Source organism: Octopus bimaculoides, chromosome 21 (genome assembly GCF_046866305.1).
Source record: "Octopus bimaculoides isolate indiv1 chromosome 21, ASM4686630v1, whole genome shotgun sequence".
NCBI lineage: Eukaryota > Metazoa > Mollusca > Cephalopoda > Octopoda > Octopodidae > Octopus > Octopus bimaculoides.
In genome coordinates this window covers 16,082,870-16,099,563 of record NC_142948.1, presented here as the reverse complement: position 1 = coordinate 16,099,563, position 16,694 = coordinate 16,082,870, and the positions used below count along the sequence as shown (strand labels likewise).

General features: G+C 36.4%; 1 long non-coding RNA gene across 1 annotated transcript in view; it reads left to right on the top strand.

Moving 5' to 3' along the window:
• Nucleotides 1-2,030: 2,030 nt before the first annotated feature.
• Nucleotides 2,031-16,694, top strand: part of LOC149131497 (uncharacterized) — a 206,924-nt gene continuing 192,260 nt past the window's right edge. Inside the window, exons 1-2 of the long non-coding RNA XR_016237847.1 lie at nucleotides 2,031-2,339; nucleotides 16,344-16,460. This is a non-coding gene — a long non-coding RNA (uncharacterized LOC149131497). The remainder of the gene's footprint in view (nucleotides 2,340-16,343; nucleotides 16,461-16,694) is intronic.

The window sequence follows — 16,694 nt, the reverse complement described above, 5'->3', positions numbered from 1 at the left end:
GAACATTCCCGAGGTAAAAAGAGTTGAAATAAAAAGCTATTGCCAGGAACTCGGGCTCCTAGCCAAACAAATGCGTTGCCTATCTTGTAAAACTATACTGAGCAAAATTTACGAAGTGAAGCTGGCAGGAAGATCTCAGTCAGAGCACAGGTTTCAGTGAAACAAGAAAAGTTGTAAGAAGTCAGCGAAAAACCAAATAGCACTTCGGAATGTAACTTGGTTTGGTCATAGCAATTTGTCTGGCAAAAATTAAAATAAGGTGTTCATTTTTTTGTTTTTGTTTCTGTTACAACTGAATGTGTTGGAAATTTCTAAAATGTTTGACCCGAGCAAAAGAAAAAAAAATCTAAAAAGAGTGGAATAGGTGTATAACAACATATAGTAAACGAGTAAATATGAAAAAAAATGTACGCTGGCGAACGGGGGCGGGGAAAGGACTCGGAAAATTCACATCGGGAATGTTCCAAGTCCTCTCACCACTTCCCCGTCCGTCGGCGAAATTGTTTTTCTTCATATTCGTTTGCTACACTTTATTTTACACCTTTTCTCCAACTTTTGTGATGAAGTGGGTGGGGTGAGGAATCGGGTAATTCACACGATTTAGTAACCCCACTTCGACACCCGGTCACAAAAGTGCAAGACTTCCGCCCGACCTACCCACAAAAACTACCCTTTTCAAAAAAACTCTTTTTTTTTTTTCGATACAAACCCCAATTTTCGGCTACGGGGAATACGAATCTGCAAAAATCGGTCTTCTTAAATCCCTCCTCGCCATTTCCTTCATTTTCAACTTTTTTAACAATTTTCTTTTCAAAATTTGCGGAAAAATACGGAGATTATGATTCTGAAAAATTTTTCCAAAAATTTTCGTAAAATTCTTTTTTAAGAATTTTTTTCTAAATATGCGGAAAAATACGGACAAAAATTTCAAAACATTTCTGTAGTTACGGTTAGGGTTAGGGTTAGGGTTTAAGAGTTAGGGTTGGTGTTTTAGGGTTAGCGTTACCGTTTTAGGGTTAGGGTTAGCGTTTTAGAGTTAGGGTTAGTGTTTGGGAAAAAGTCAAAATTGAAGAATTCGTGGGAAGGTGGAAATTTTAACAATGCCGGGATCTTTATGGTTTGACAGCCAACACTTGTTTTCTTAAAGAAGCACTTTCAAACTTGGGATACTGGTAGAATGTGGCATATAAAACATCTTTTTCTCTTAGCCTTCTTAACAAAAATTACCTCTTAATAAGTTATTTCATGTTAAAGTTGTCGTATTTCTGTAATTTCAACCAATCACTGACGTCTATTCAGCTGAATACAGTTAGTGCTGTTCGGTGTCTAGTGTGTTATTCCCTGTTTAATTATATCATTATTTCCTAGTAAGGGTTTTAGGGTTCGGGTTTTAGGGTTAGGGTTGGGGTTAGGGTTATGAGTTATAGGGTTAAGGTTATGGCAAAAATAATCATAATCCTAACCGTAATCTTAAAACTAACCCTAACTCTAAAACCCGAACCCTAACCCTAAAACCCTAAAGCTAAAACCAGTACAAACGCACGAACGATGTCATAAATAACAGTGACAAACGAAATATACACCGCTGATAGTTGTTATTGACAACAGATAGTTTTTGTTGACAAACAACGGCACTAATTTTATTCAAGGGAAAAGATACCCTGACACCGTTGTTTACATTCCACGGCGTAAATTTTTCACCTCAATAGATGTCAGTGATTGATTGAAATTACCGAAATACGACAATTTTTTACATGAAATAACTTCTAATACAAAATTTTTTATCTGTCCTATAACACAAAATATACAAGTATTCGAAGTTTGAAAGTGTTTCGGTACCAAAAACACTACATGAAAAAAATGTTGTCCGTCAAACCATAAGGTTCCCAATGCCGATTTTTTGGCAATTTTCCGGAACCTCCGTATCTGAAAACGGGAATTTAGGGCCCAAAAATTTTTTTAAATAAACAAATTTGGGAGAAAATGGGAGGAGGGGACAGGTGGAAGTCTTTCTAAAAAAAATAGTGTAATAAGTGTAAAACAACATGTAGTATAACAATATGAAATAGAAAATGCGAACGGGGCTAGGATCGATCACATTATTTTTCATTATTTTATCGTGAATACTGTGTAGCAAAAAGTTACAGGAAAGTGTTCATTGATTTATTTATTTATTTATTTATTTGTTTGGTCAGCTGATTTCCCTTTCATGTATTGTGCATGCTTACTCATATTGTTTCATTTTCTGTCACCGCCCATAATTTCGAAATGGAGTATAAGGATTCCGGAATGCAATGTTGACAACGTAATTCGAGGTTTATTCCCCGTAAATTCCAACGGTATGTAACATGAAATTTCTTTGATATTTTCAACGAATTTGTGTTGTATCTGCATCACATACGGATGTGTGTGGCTGTGTGTCAAGAGAACTTGTTGGAGGTGTGGCTGTTATTTCGGTACTCACATTTTTTGTAAATGCCATTTGAAGTTTCATGTTGTCAAGGGCCCGGGAACAGGGGGTGCAGCGGGTGCACCCGCACCCCCTAGAATTTTCAGGGGGTGCAAGATCAAAATTTGCACCCCCTACATAATCTTACCAGTTGCAGAAAAAAGTGTCTAAAATCTATCGGTATAAAATGCTGAAGTTCGATCTCGTTTCAAAACAAAGAAAAAAATAAATATATAAATAAATAAAAGTGATGAAGCTAGCATAAAATTCCCTAGGGAGTTCTGAAGGCAAGTAGCATCAAAATACAAAAAAGTAAGTAACAATAACAACAACAAAACCAGCATGTATGGTTAATTTTGAATATATAGCATTACTTGAATTATTGAAGACAGCTCCCACCCAGTTTCTGCCTGTCAATACCTCTCTCCATCTTTTAGTACCACTCCCAAGTTCTTTGTAATTGACGTTGCTAAAGACTTAAAACATGGTCGAATAGATTCGACCGTTTGACCCCAGTCTAAAAATAAAGCCCCTTCAGAATTCTTTCAATACAAAACGACCATTATTTGCTTGACCACTGCCTGGGTAAGTGCCTTTTTTTTCAACTCCAACCTTTAGTCTTGATTCACCTTTTCATTCAATCTTTACTTTCCTTTTTGTTTTTATTCCTCTCTATCTGCTCTTTTTATCCTTCTCTTGAGTTCCTTAGGAAATAGTTTCCTTTTAGCGTTACTACTAACAAATCATATCTTAAAGACGTAGTTTAGGCAGAATGCCTTATATATAGACGACTTTCATTTTTTTATCTTGCCTTAATTCTGTCATATTATTAATCAAAAGTCTTCTTGCCTTTCTATAAAATAGTATCTGCGTCATATCTGTTTCCGATAGTGTCCTGCTTTTTCGTTTTATATAGAAAACGTTGATTTAATTAGTTTGATAAGTGCCTCTGCACGAAACTCTCAAACCTTCAATCACTATGTGACTTTCTCTGATGAATAAATCTATACTTATTGAGACTGACTCAACATAAGTTCTATTTTTCTTGTTTGAACCACTAACCTCTGATGAGAACCCAATAATGTTCGGAAATCGATTAAAGTTGTTCATCTTTTTTTTTTCAATCTACGGAGAAATAGCTAAATTTGCCCTCTTTATAAATATACGATATATATATAAATATAAATAGACCTCGATAATCGGCTCAGGATTCTCCCCAATGACTTTACAAAGGTCACTTGGGGCCCCAATTCGCCGTGAAACCATTTGATAGCTGGTATCGTTACGAGGTCTATTTATATTTACCCACTTCTCTACTTGTAGAGTAAGCTCTTCTCCGGTTATATAGTTTTACCGTATATTATCACAATGTGTGTATATATATATATATATATATATATATATATATATATATATATATATGTACAGAGAGAGAGAGAGAGGTAGGTAGGTAGGTACATATGCAAGCACACATACACGCATGCATATACATACGAATGTATGTATTTGTGTGTCTGTATGTCACCCCCACCATCGCCTGATAACTAATGTTGATGCGATTATGCCCCTGTAACTTGGCGGTTCGAAAAAAGAGGCGATAGAATTAATACGAGGCTTCCAAAGAATAATTCCTGGCGTTGATTTCTTCAAATAAAAGACGGTGCTTTAGTATGGCCTATCGTCTTTTGAAGCATATTGGATGGGCGGTCATGTTGCTGGTTTTGCCAATAAAAACAAGCACTATTTATGTGATGTTCGCTATTTGTTTTTCAGGTTTTTGTTCGACTAAGACGGACTATAATGTAATCTGAACCTTTCCTCCCTTATTTATTTATTTTTTTACGGAATCCCACGTTTTAGGCTATGGAGATTCCGATTCTGACAAAAATTGTTTGAAAAATTTCACCCCCCCCCCCACCAAGCAGGTTATTTACATGCTAGAAATAACAGCCAAATCTCACAAAACTAGTGTTAGGGTTAGGGTCAGGGTTAGGGTTAGGGTTAGGCTTTGAGTTAGGGTTAGATTTACCCTGTGGATCTATATAAAAACCGGGGGGGGGGGATCGAAATTTTGAAATTGAGATTTTTGGAATTTTTTTTTCAGAATCGGAATCTCCATAGCCTAAAATGTGGGATTCCGTAAAAAAAAAAAGTGGGGAAAGGTTCAGATTACATATAGTCCATCTGGACCATTTTTTCTTTCTTGTGTCTGCCCTTTTTAATCATCTGCCATGTTGTATTCAACAAAAATTCAAAATCTTATGGGAAACTTCGTAAATCTTGTAAGGGAACTTGCTGAAGAATGCAGTGCAGAAGTAAGCCAGTGGTTTAAGCGTCGGAACAATTTCCTCTCTGATACAATTCAAAATGAAATTTTAGAGGCATATGCTCATAACATTTTACGAGATCAAAATAAAAGTAGAAAATTCCAGATTTATTGGCATTATATGTGATGGTACCACTAATTGCTCTGGCATGGAACAAGTATCAATCACTGTCCGGTACGTTTCTGAAGACCTGAATGTCAATGAGGATTTTCTAGGTTTTTATAATCCCCGTGACTGCTCTTCGAAGACACTGACTAAGATTATTCTAGATGTTTTTTGTCACCTAAACATTTCACTTGGCTCAAAGTTATGCTGTTTTTCATTTGATGGTGCAAGTACCATGAGTGGAAACATTTCAGGTGTACAAATGCGATTGAAAAATTTGTTCCCAGGTACATATTTTGTACACTGTGGAAACCACTCTCTAGACCTTGTCCTCCAAGAAGTTAGTTTTAAGGTTACCTTTGTAGCTGATGCACTGAACTTTGTTCATCAATGCGCCATTCTTGTAAAAGAGTCACCAAAAAGAAAAGCACAATGGACAAATCTTTGTGTTGCAAGCAGTGTGTCCAACTCGGTGGTGCATTAGAGCAACAGCACTGAAACAAGCAGAAAACAATTATAAGAATATTCAAAATTGTTTTGCTTGACTTTCTTAATGACTTCTCGTTAAGAGCAACAACAAAGGCTACTGTTAAAGGGCTGCTAAAGCAATCTGGCAAAGCTTCCATTTTGTTTGGCATTAAAATCGCTGGGGATATATTTGGGGTATGTGAGCCAGTGGCACGTAGCTTACAGCGTCCAGGCACGACAGCCGGTGATTGCTTGAAATTGATTGAAAAGTTGAAAAACTCTCTTTCAAAAATGAGAAGTGAGAAGGTTTTTGAAAAATATTTTGATGAAGTATCCTCTTCTGACTTGGTGAAAATACCCAACATTTCGCGATCTAAAAATATACCACTGCGCTTTAGGCACACAACAACTACTGAAGAAGTTGCTCTTTCTGTCACCGATGACTGGCGTCGGCAATTTTTCCCTATAGTGGCTGTCATCGAAAATGAATTGACTCACCGGTTTCAGCAACAGGGAATACGTGTATGCTCTGAGCAAGAAGAGTTGCTATTGTCAGCAGTCAAATGTGGAGTATTTAACTTTGAAAATGCATCTGCTTCTTTTGATTTACTCTTACTGTCATCCCAAATCAAACTTCTTGCTGGCCTATGGACGGAAAAGGAAAATTTGCCTAACTCATTTAATGACATAGTTGAAAAATAGAGAGCGTCTGATGCTATTTTTCGTTCTAGTATGGCTACAAGTGTTGGCGTTAATGCAGCTTGTCTTGTCTTCACCTCTTTCAGAATGGTTTACTTTTCAATGAAATGTCATTTTGTTATTTTTCATGTTTTTATTCAATTAATCTGCAATTTTCTTCTTGTATTAAATGGATAACCCACCCTCCATTTACAGCAAGTAGCGAGCATCTCGTTTTTTACCTGTGTGCTAAATTTGACTACTTACGACTAACACGGGCACATGCGCAAATTTGTGACATGCACACTCCCAGAACTCGGATCCACACTTTTCCAGTAGTGCCAAATTTTGAAACTGAGTTTGCACCCCCTAAGCAAATTTTGTTCCCGGGCCACTGCATGTTGTAAGAAGAAAGAAACACTTTGGAAATTTCCAACACATTCAAGTACTTGCTTCTGTGTGTAATGGTTGATACGAGTGGAAGTAAGGTAGAAAGATCAGACAATTTAGATTAACTAAAGTTTATGGACAAAAGTAACTTTAAGGAAGCTCACAAACAGGTTTGCATGCATGTGTGTACGTAAGTGTGTGAGAGAGATTGAGAGAGAGAGAGAGATGTTGCACATAAACAACATTCTTACACTTAGACACGTTGTACACATATAAACAAAGCCGCATTGTCAAATTGTGTTTGTGTCTATAGTGATGATATGAAAACTAACAAACAAATAATGAAGCAACTACTTTACTTTATTAGAGACTAGTTTAAAACCGCCACTCTGTCCGGATCTTTAAGATAGCTCCCGCGGGGGACTAGTAGGGCCTGCGGCACAAAATTGAAGAGAGCGAAATAGCATAACTATAATATGTCTGTGATGACTCTATGCCCCATGCGTGTTTCGTAAGACATTAACGAAGGATGAGAATTAATTCTCTAATGCAAACATTCCCTTGTTCCAGTCCCAAGTTCAATTCCACCTGTCGATTAATTTGTCGCAAAGTTCTTATCTGGATGTAAAATTAACGAAGCGAATGTCATTTATCTCCCCTAGCAACCGAAATACCTTTAAATCACATGCCAATACTGGATGTTCAAGAACCGACTTAAGGGCAAGTTTTAAAGTCTGGGATCGTTCTCATTCCAAAATGGAATAATAGAGGGGGCAGTGGACTGGGAGAATTTAGATTTTATTATTGTCGAAATATCAAGAAAATATCAAACAGTTTAATATCAGCAAACTTGTGTTTTGTTTAAATGCTTATCGACCTTATAACACTGCACAATACATCTACCCGTAGACTAAATGTTAAGTAACTATTATTTGTGTTCATAAGGCGGTGAGTGGTTCATTGGTTAGACGTTCAAATTCCACCGATATCGATGGTTCCCTTGATCCTTTCGTTGTTGATAATATCAGTGCCAGTCAATCTTTCGGGTCCATATGATTGACTACTCACTCGACCAAATTTCAAGTCCTGTTCCTATAGTAGAAAGGAATATTTCATGTACGATTTTTATTTACCGATCCTTACTATCATATCCCCTGACAGTTACACGACTGTTTACAATGAAATATTCTGTGTGAATATATCTTGAGTGAAGTTTCGTTTCTGGTTGGAACATCCAGGTTTCCTGTCCTGAAATTGCCTGGTTAAGAGTTCATACGGTTGGAGGAACAATACCGGACACCTTGTAACTATGTTATGGTACCAACCAGCATGTTACAGAGGGTGTTTAAGAACTCAAAGGTGCATAAAACGGCAGACCCACACACTTGTGCCCCCTGCTTTGTTCCCTGATAACTTCCAGAAAAATGACTCTCTTTCCAAAGAAATTTTCTACAAATACCTCTCAGGTGGTGTACAATACGATTATATCGTAATTTAATGTGAAAAAAATAAAGAATTCGCGAAATTACCCACATATATACTGACACACATAACATCCACAAAATGGAACTTGAAATTTTGAAAAGGAATTGGGATGTGTGTCAGTATATATGTGAGCGCTACCTCTATTTTTTCTGAGTTATGAAGAAACAATTGTGTGGAGGACACACTTGTGAGGGTCCGCTCTAAATATCCCCACAAACACCAAAAACAAGGTGAAGATGACTCTGACTTCACTCTAGTCTTCAGGTGTCCGGGTGCGTCCCCCGGCACACACATTCCCTAGCCTCTAACCACCGCGAAAGGTTGAAAGAGACTGAATATTATAAGAAACGAAGGTCTTGGAGAAAACATTTCCGATATTGTGACGTCATAATGACAATATGGAGAACTATAGAAATCTCTAAAATAGACGAGAAATTCTTGAATGAATTTCATACATAGACGCTACGCAAGCACGCACACTATAGCACACACACACACACACACATGTACTCAACCAAATATTTACATATATGATGTATGCAGTTACATTAATATGTGTCTGTATACTTGTGTGTATACACATATGTGTGTGTGTGTGTGTGTGCATACTTATCTGTCTATCAATATATACAGATATAAAGGTAGCGAACTGGCAGAACCGTTAGCTCAAACACCAAAATTCTTAGTAGCATTTCGTCCGTCTGCATATTCTGAGTTCAAATCCCGCTGTGGGCGTCATTTTTTACATTCTTTCGGGATTTACATCTTTTCAGGATAAGATAAAGTACCAGTTGAACACTGGGAATTACTGACACTTTAGAAATCGCTGGCCTTGTGCCAAAATCTGAAATCAATACATAGAGGCATAAGGGGGGCGGGCACAGACACATATAAGCTCACAGGTGCACATACATACATGCATACATACATACATACATACGCGTGCGAACAAAGACACACAATCAAACGTACACCAACTTGAAAATCATTTATTTACGTATGGTTCATGTATATATACCTACGGTCCAGATGGAGAATATGTAAACGGAGCCTTCCCCCCTTAATTTTTTTTCTTTTTTTTTTTTTGTTTCGGAATCCCACGTTTTAGGCTATGGAGATTCCGATTCTGAAAAAAATTTTCAAAGGTCTGAAATTCAAAATTTCGATTATGTGTGTGTGCCCCCCCCCCCCCCCCCCCCCCATTTCTTCATTTTTTCACACTTTCCGAAAATTTTTTTTTTACCGAAATGGGTATAAAAATACGGAGATTATGATTCTGAAAAAAAATTGTTTGAAAAATTTCAATCCGCCCCCCCCCCCCAAGCAGGCTATTTTCATGCTAGAAATAACAGCCAAATCTCACAAAACTGCGATAACATAAAGCAAGAAATGTGTAATCAATCTACTCACGTTTCTGCAGAGATTTCTTTCAGAGTATGACATCACTGTGAAAAAAGGGTTCTTTCAACGTGTACCTGATAGAAGCGCAGAAACACTTGAAGCCGTTATAATTGAAAATGTGTTACCGGTTACTATAGTACATACTGACAAATGGGCCAGCTATAGGAACTTACAGCAGCTGGGTTACATTCACAGAACGGTTAGCCAGTCAACGAATTTCGTCGACCCTGAAACTGGCGCTTGCACGAATCATATTGAGGCCTATTGGTCCCAAATTAAAAGACGGCTGAAGCATGTGACTGGATCATTGGGCGACATGAAATGGTCTTGCGTCGATGAGTCAATGTATTGAGAAATGTATGGATTTATTGCGAAGAAAAGCTTTGAGAATTTCTATACATTTCTCGAACACATTGCGGAAGTTTATCCCCGCTAAACTCCACCAGCACGACTTCCCCGAACACACTTCTCAACAAAACTCATATATTTCTGAAATTAAAAAAAAAAATAAAATAAAATAAAAACTCTCTAATTTCATATTACTGCAGGAAATTACTCTGAAAGAAATCTCTGCAGAAAGGTGATGAGATTTATTGCACATTTCTTGCTTTATGTTATTGCAGTTTTGTGAGATTTGGCTGTTATTTCTAGCATGTAAATAGCCTGCTTGGGGGCGGGGATTGAAATATTTTAAAAAATTGTTTTTCAGAATCATAATCTCCATATTTTTTATGCATTTCGCAAAAAAAAATTCCCAGAAAATGTGAAAAATAAAGAAATGGGGGGGGGGGGGGGTTTAGAAATTTTGAATTTGAGATTTTTGAAAACTTTTTTTCAGAATCGGAATCTCCATAACCTAAAACGTGGCATTCCGTTAAAAAGAAAAAAGGAATTAAGGGGGTAAAGGTTCCATTTACATATTCTCCATCTGGACCAAATTATTATTATAACTGCATCTGTTTTGATATTAGCGTAAAAAATTTGGAGCTGGGTTTGCACCATGTAAGCAAATTTTGTTACCGCGCCAATGGGCAAATCTGCAGTTTGTTCCTTTTATTGATATTTCGTCATGTACGAATCTGAGATATTCCTTAATAGCTGAAAGATTTAATAGGTGTAAAGTTTACAAAAATGTTGGGGAGGGGGGGTACTAAGAAAAGATGAGAAGAAACTATTTTTCAAGACTGTTTTTAAAGAGGCATAAGAGAGAAAGAGCAAGAATACAAATAGAATATTATGAAAGAGTGAGAGTGTTAACGAATATAGGAGACAGATAATTCAAAAGACTATAAAATATGTAGTGGAAAATAGAGTGTGTAACAAGCTTATAGAGCGTTATAGATAATAGAGGTAATAGTGAGAGAGATAATTCAAAAGATCGTAGAATATGCAGTGGAAAACAAAAGAAAGTTTGTAACAAAAAACAAGGTGAGAGAGGGAAAAGTGATGTTATTGTGCTAAATCGAATTGAAATATTAAAAATGTTCAATGAGAGAAGAAATAAAGGTAGAAGCTGTGACGTTTATGGAGACAGAGAGAAATGGTGTCTGTAGTTGTGAAACAGAAGTGAAATATTAAACTTATAAGAATTTTCAATGAGATACTTACTTGGAATGTATCAACATCAGAATAAATTCGTCATGCCTTATATTCTAGTAAGAGGAAGGAGAAAACAAACTTAAGGAGAGACAAAGAAAAAAACAACATTGCTCATACTATAGAAGCACTTGTTAGCAGAATAACAGTTTCATTTTTGTGATATTAATGTTTAAAGATACCTGACAGAACACATCCAAGTTAAAATATCTTTATGTAATAAACTCCTTGATATGTAAGTTACTGAGACGGATCAAATTTTTCTCAACACAGACTGCCTGCAATTTTGCAGGGGGGAATAAAACTAGAGGAAAAATATGTTGAACTACAATGCCACAATATTTATTCACACACACACGCACGCACGCACGCACGCACGCAGATAGAGAGAGGCGGGTGTGTGTTCATATATATATATTTTTATAAATATACAGGCGCAAGTGTGACAAGAAGTTTGCTTGCCAACCACATGGTTCCGGGTTCAGTCCCACTGCGTGGCATCTTGGGCAAGTGTCTTCTACTATAGCCATGGGATGGCCAAAGCTTTGTGGTTGGATTCGGTAAACAGAAACTCGTATTTATTCGTGTGTGTGTGTGTGTCCCACCACCATTTGACAACCGGTGTCAGTGTGTTTACATCCCTATGACTCAGCAGTTCAGCATAAGAAATCGATAGAATAAGTACCTGTACTACCAAATAAGTACTGGGGTCGATTCATTCATCTAAAAATTCTTAAAGGTGATGCCCCGACATGGCTGCCGTCTAATGACTGAATCAAGTGAAAGATAAAAGATATATATATATATATATATATATATATATATATATATATATATATATATATATATATGTATATATATATATATATGTATATCATCATCATCGTCATCATCATCACTGTCATTACCATCATCATCATCATTATCATTATCATCAAAATTAGAACAGCCATAATTGAAAGTAGACTACTCAGTTACATGTGGTAGAGTATAGATTTAGGACAAGCAAAGTAGCTCCTTCTAAAATCTCTAGAAGAGATGCAAAGAGTGATTTCTTGCATCTCCTGATAGAGATTTTAGAACTAGCTTCTTTGCTTGCTGCGAGATCAGCAACTGAATGTCCCTTATTTATTGATATATTGCAAACTGGGACAAACAACTGCCATGTCTAGCACACAGGTGTGTAGTGACCAGGGAAGCCATATTTGGTTGTCATGTATTAGCACAGTAGTGTTACGGTAACTTCAGCCAATTAAAGCTGGCTGTGGATTTATACAAACACCAGCTTCCACCCAGCAGTATTTCGTGCCTTTTTTCAATAGTTAGCTGGTAATTAGCAGAAGACTGTGGCAAGCAACAGCTGTTCTTGGTCCATCATTGGAAGGATGCTGACATCTAATAATATTTCTTCAATATGAACATCTTGTTTATTTCACCAACCTTGCACAGCAAACTACTGATTATTTTAAGCTATCCACATTAATCACTCCATGGATATCCCATTGCATCTATATTCAGTTCATTTTGCAAGTACAGTTACCATCAGTCCTTAACAACACATTACTACTTGTAACAATGAGAGATTTCTTCTTGTCCCAGCTAACACAATAGCTTCCAACTGCTAGATTATCATGGCTTACCACTAAAGCATTCTTTTCAAATGTAAGTTACCTGGCTTCCTTGACTCACATACATTTTCATACAACTGCATGGCTTACTTCTTGCTTGTACATTTTCGTTACCAAATAAATTATAATATTATTATCTAAATTGCCTTTTGATATTATTTCTTCTGCTTCACAAAAGAACATGCATTGGACATTTACATTGCAGCTTTATTGTCACATTGACTTTACCTACATTAATGATGCCACATGGGCCCACTCTGTTACAGGTGTACCAGTATTGAGGAAGGGTAAGACCCTGAAACCAGCTGGTCTACTGGTCCTGTCACTACTGGATGGGAGTTGTTCGCTTCCTTGTTTGCAATATAACGGACACAGATATTGTGTCATTAACCAGCTGGAGGAGGTGCCCTCCTGGGGTTAAAAATAGTAATAAAATTTACATTTCTTCCAATACTGGCACATACATGACTGATGATATTTCTTTAGATTTTCAGAATCATCAAAATATTAGATTTATAGGGTTTATATAATCTTATTATATTTTACTTGTTTCAGTCATTAGACTGCAGCCATGCTGGAGCACCACCTTGAAGAATTTTAGTTCAGTGAATCAGCCCAGGTATTTTCCCTAAGCCTGATAATGATGAGGATCATCATCATGTATGCTTATCTATTTATATGTATGTTATGTCTCAACGCTACTGCTATCTAGCACCTTCGGATGATCTCTACTCAACCGCTACACAACTGCTACTCAACACTCCTACCACAGCCAGACTACCTCTATTTATATGTCTTGGGAGACCCTACTTCTTCGCCTGGGGGTGTCGACACAACAATGTCTGTGTGTGTATTTGTGTATGTACATGAGTATTTGTTTCTATTTGTTTTTGTACTGACACCTTTTGAGTGATGGTGATGCTATGTGTTACATTCCCTACTAACAATATGTCCTAAATCTCAGCAATTTCAGTGGATTTCACCTGTGAAAACCATTAGGTGTTCCCAACCTCCCAATACTTCCTCAATAACACCCAGCAAGTAAAAGAAAATCTAAAAAAAAACAACATAATAATAAAAGTGAATGCATTTATATAAGAATGGTTTTTCTCTTGTATAAGAAGAGAATTCCTTTATAACTGAGACAACTGAATTATTTTGCATGCAAATGAAAAACTTGGAAAGGAATCCTCCACCCCTACAATATGATCTTGAAGCCCTCACTAAAAAATACAAAGTAGACATCAACAACAGGTTTCAAATGATACTGGAGATGCAATAAGGGAAGAACCCAGACAATGTGGCAATTGATGTAAAAGAAAATTCTTGCACCTACTGAATTACACTTAACAAAAGAGAATGAAAAAGCAACAATGGATATCTATAGCAACTATAGATCTTGTGGAAAAAAGGAGAGAAGCAAGAACCTCAGGTTCCAACTGAAAAGAATATAAAAAGATCAACAAAGATCTTTTACAAGAATGACAGAAATATAAAAACAGTTACATAACCAATTTTTGTGAAAATCTAGAAGAACAAGCAAAATGCAATAATTCAAAAGGTCTTTTCCAACAGGTAAAGGTACTCAAAGGAGAATATAGTGCAAAGGTGGGCAGATCACGAGAAGGAATAGTTCTAACAGCAGTGCAACAGGTAAAGCAAAGATGGTCAGAGTGTACCAATAAGTTGTATCAGAATGATCCAATGTTTGCTGTGGTTGACACAGATTTGGATTCTGAAAAAGAACCTGAACCAGTAGGAATTGAGGTAGAGAGAGAGCTCTGGAATAGATAAGAAAACATGGGGAAGCACCAGGTCTAAATGTAGTGCCAATTGCACTGATCAAAGGTGCAGGAGAGAGTGCTCCACAATCTCTGTTATAAGATCTGGGGAAATCTAAGTGGCCATCAGATTGGTGTGCAGTAGAATATGTGCCCATACGCAAAGGGGGAGACCTGCTTACATGTGAGAGTTATCAAACAACTGCTTTGATAGATATACAAGTAAAGAACTTTTGATCATCATCCCAGAGAGTTTAGAACCGTTCCTTGAGCAAGAAAAAGCCTTAGAAGTGGACGTGGCACAAGAGATCATCTGTACAACCTACACACAATTTTAGAAAAAAACAAAAGTACACAACCTGTCTTTGTGACATTGACTACAGATAGGCTTTTGACTGTGCAAACTATGACTACATGTGGTGCATTATGTTTAATGTTGGCATTCCAAAACACTTCATTGGGCTCATCAAACAGCTTTACATTCAGCAAGAGTCCTGCATTTGAGTAAATAATGAGAACACAGAAATGGGGGTTCGTCAGGGTTGTATTCTTTCTCTATACTTCTTTAGCATTGACACTGGGTGGATAATGCAAGAAGCAGTACAGGAAGAATACAGCATCAAAATACACAGCTTGTATATTCCTAATCTAAGATATGCAGACGATACTGTTCTACTTACCAAGACTACAAGAAATGATGAATAGAATTGAGAAGGCATCAAATACGCGTGATCTTCATCTAAACCCTAAGAAAACAAAAGTCTTGGAAGAAAGAAAAGAGAAAGCAAATGTCAACATCAAACTGAGAAGTGAAAGATTGAACAGGCTGAATTGTACAAGTATCTTGGAGCTCAATCTCTGATGAAGCTACATGTAAGACAGAAATTAGGACATGGGTAGCCATAGCAAGAACATCCATAGAAAAGCTTAAGAACACCTGGAGCAGTGAAAGTATCCCAACTAAGTTAAAAACAAGACTAATGTGAGCATTCATTTGGCCAAAAGGCATTTATGGTTGCAAAGCATGGACTTCGAACAAATTTGAAGACAATATAATCAATGTGTACAGGTGAATGGTATGAGTCTCTTACAAGTACTATCAGACAAATGAACAGGTATTACAACAAGTAGGTGAAAGAGGACAACTCCTTGAACATTGTAGGAAAACAAAAACACATCTATTATGGCCACATTTGAAGAGGCAGAGGTCCATAAAACATTATCATGGAAGGAAGGGCAGAGAGGACAGTAGATTAAAAGGCAAGCAAAGAACACAATGGATGGACAATATCACAAGCTGGTTGAATTAAAAATGGCAAGACAGCTGGAGAACTTTAGCTTGATCAGGAAGACTTCCATTATAATGTCATCAATGATAGATGACAATGAAGATTGAATGTGTGAATATATGTGTTTACATTTAACCCTCTTATGCAAAAGAACTGTATTTGAATGTTCACCAGTTCCAGCATAGCTAAGTCTAAGTCCATGCAATGTCCTCTTTAGATACACAAAATTGTTGTCATCAGAAAAATTAACAAAGCTAACTTACAAGAAGATAAAGAAAACATTTTATAAGATTTGAACTGTAGATTTAACTTGGGTTTACAATTCTAAATTCATTTACTCTTTGATTAAGTATACTTATATTAGTCCCTGCCAATTAGTCGCATATTTAAAAATTATTGAGTTAGGCTGATTCTAATTGGTTTCAGCTTTGGAACCAATTCATACTTTGGAGTCGTTAGGTTTAAGTTGTTAATCATTCTAAATTAAACCAGGTTCTAAAAATTTTAATTTCTCAGCAGTTAGCATTTAATACCACTGAATTTGTTAAATTCGTATTATATTAACAAAAGAAAAAAAAGGAAAACAAAATCTTTAGATTCTTATGTTGAAGAATAAAAAGATTTAGTTGAACTACAATTAACATTTAATTCAATTAATTTTAAAAAGGTAAAATAAAAAGTTATGTAGTGAGAGAAACAGTGTTAATAAATGACTAATATTATTTTAATTATTTCAACAACTTCAGACATATTCTGACCTACTCAACAAACATCAACAACTTCTGTGTGCATGCTCAACTAGTGACAACAACCACTAAGAAAATTTATGATGCTGGCATAGAAAAAAATGAGCTGTGTAAAAGGTAAATAGTTATTGTTTTTTTATATTCAGATTATGTTTATTCACCAATTATAAGTGAACACATATTTTGTTCCTCTATGGCTCAAAGATACAATCCCACCAGAACAATGACATTCTCAGAGAAGATTAACCACTGGCATGTCAGTTTTGGAGAAATTCTTGGCTCCTAAGGTTATCTCCTTTTCTCATTTGGAGTTGGGACTAATTGCCACTGTGTGATTGGTCTTCTCACTCA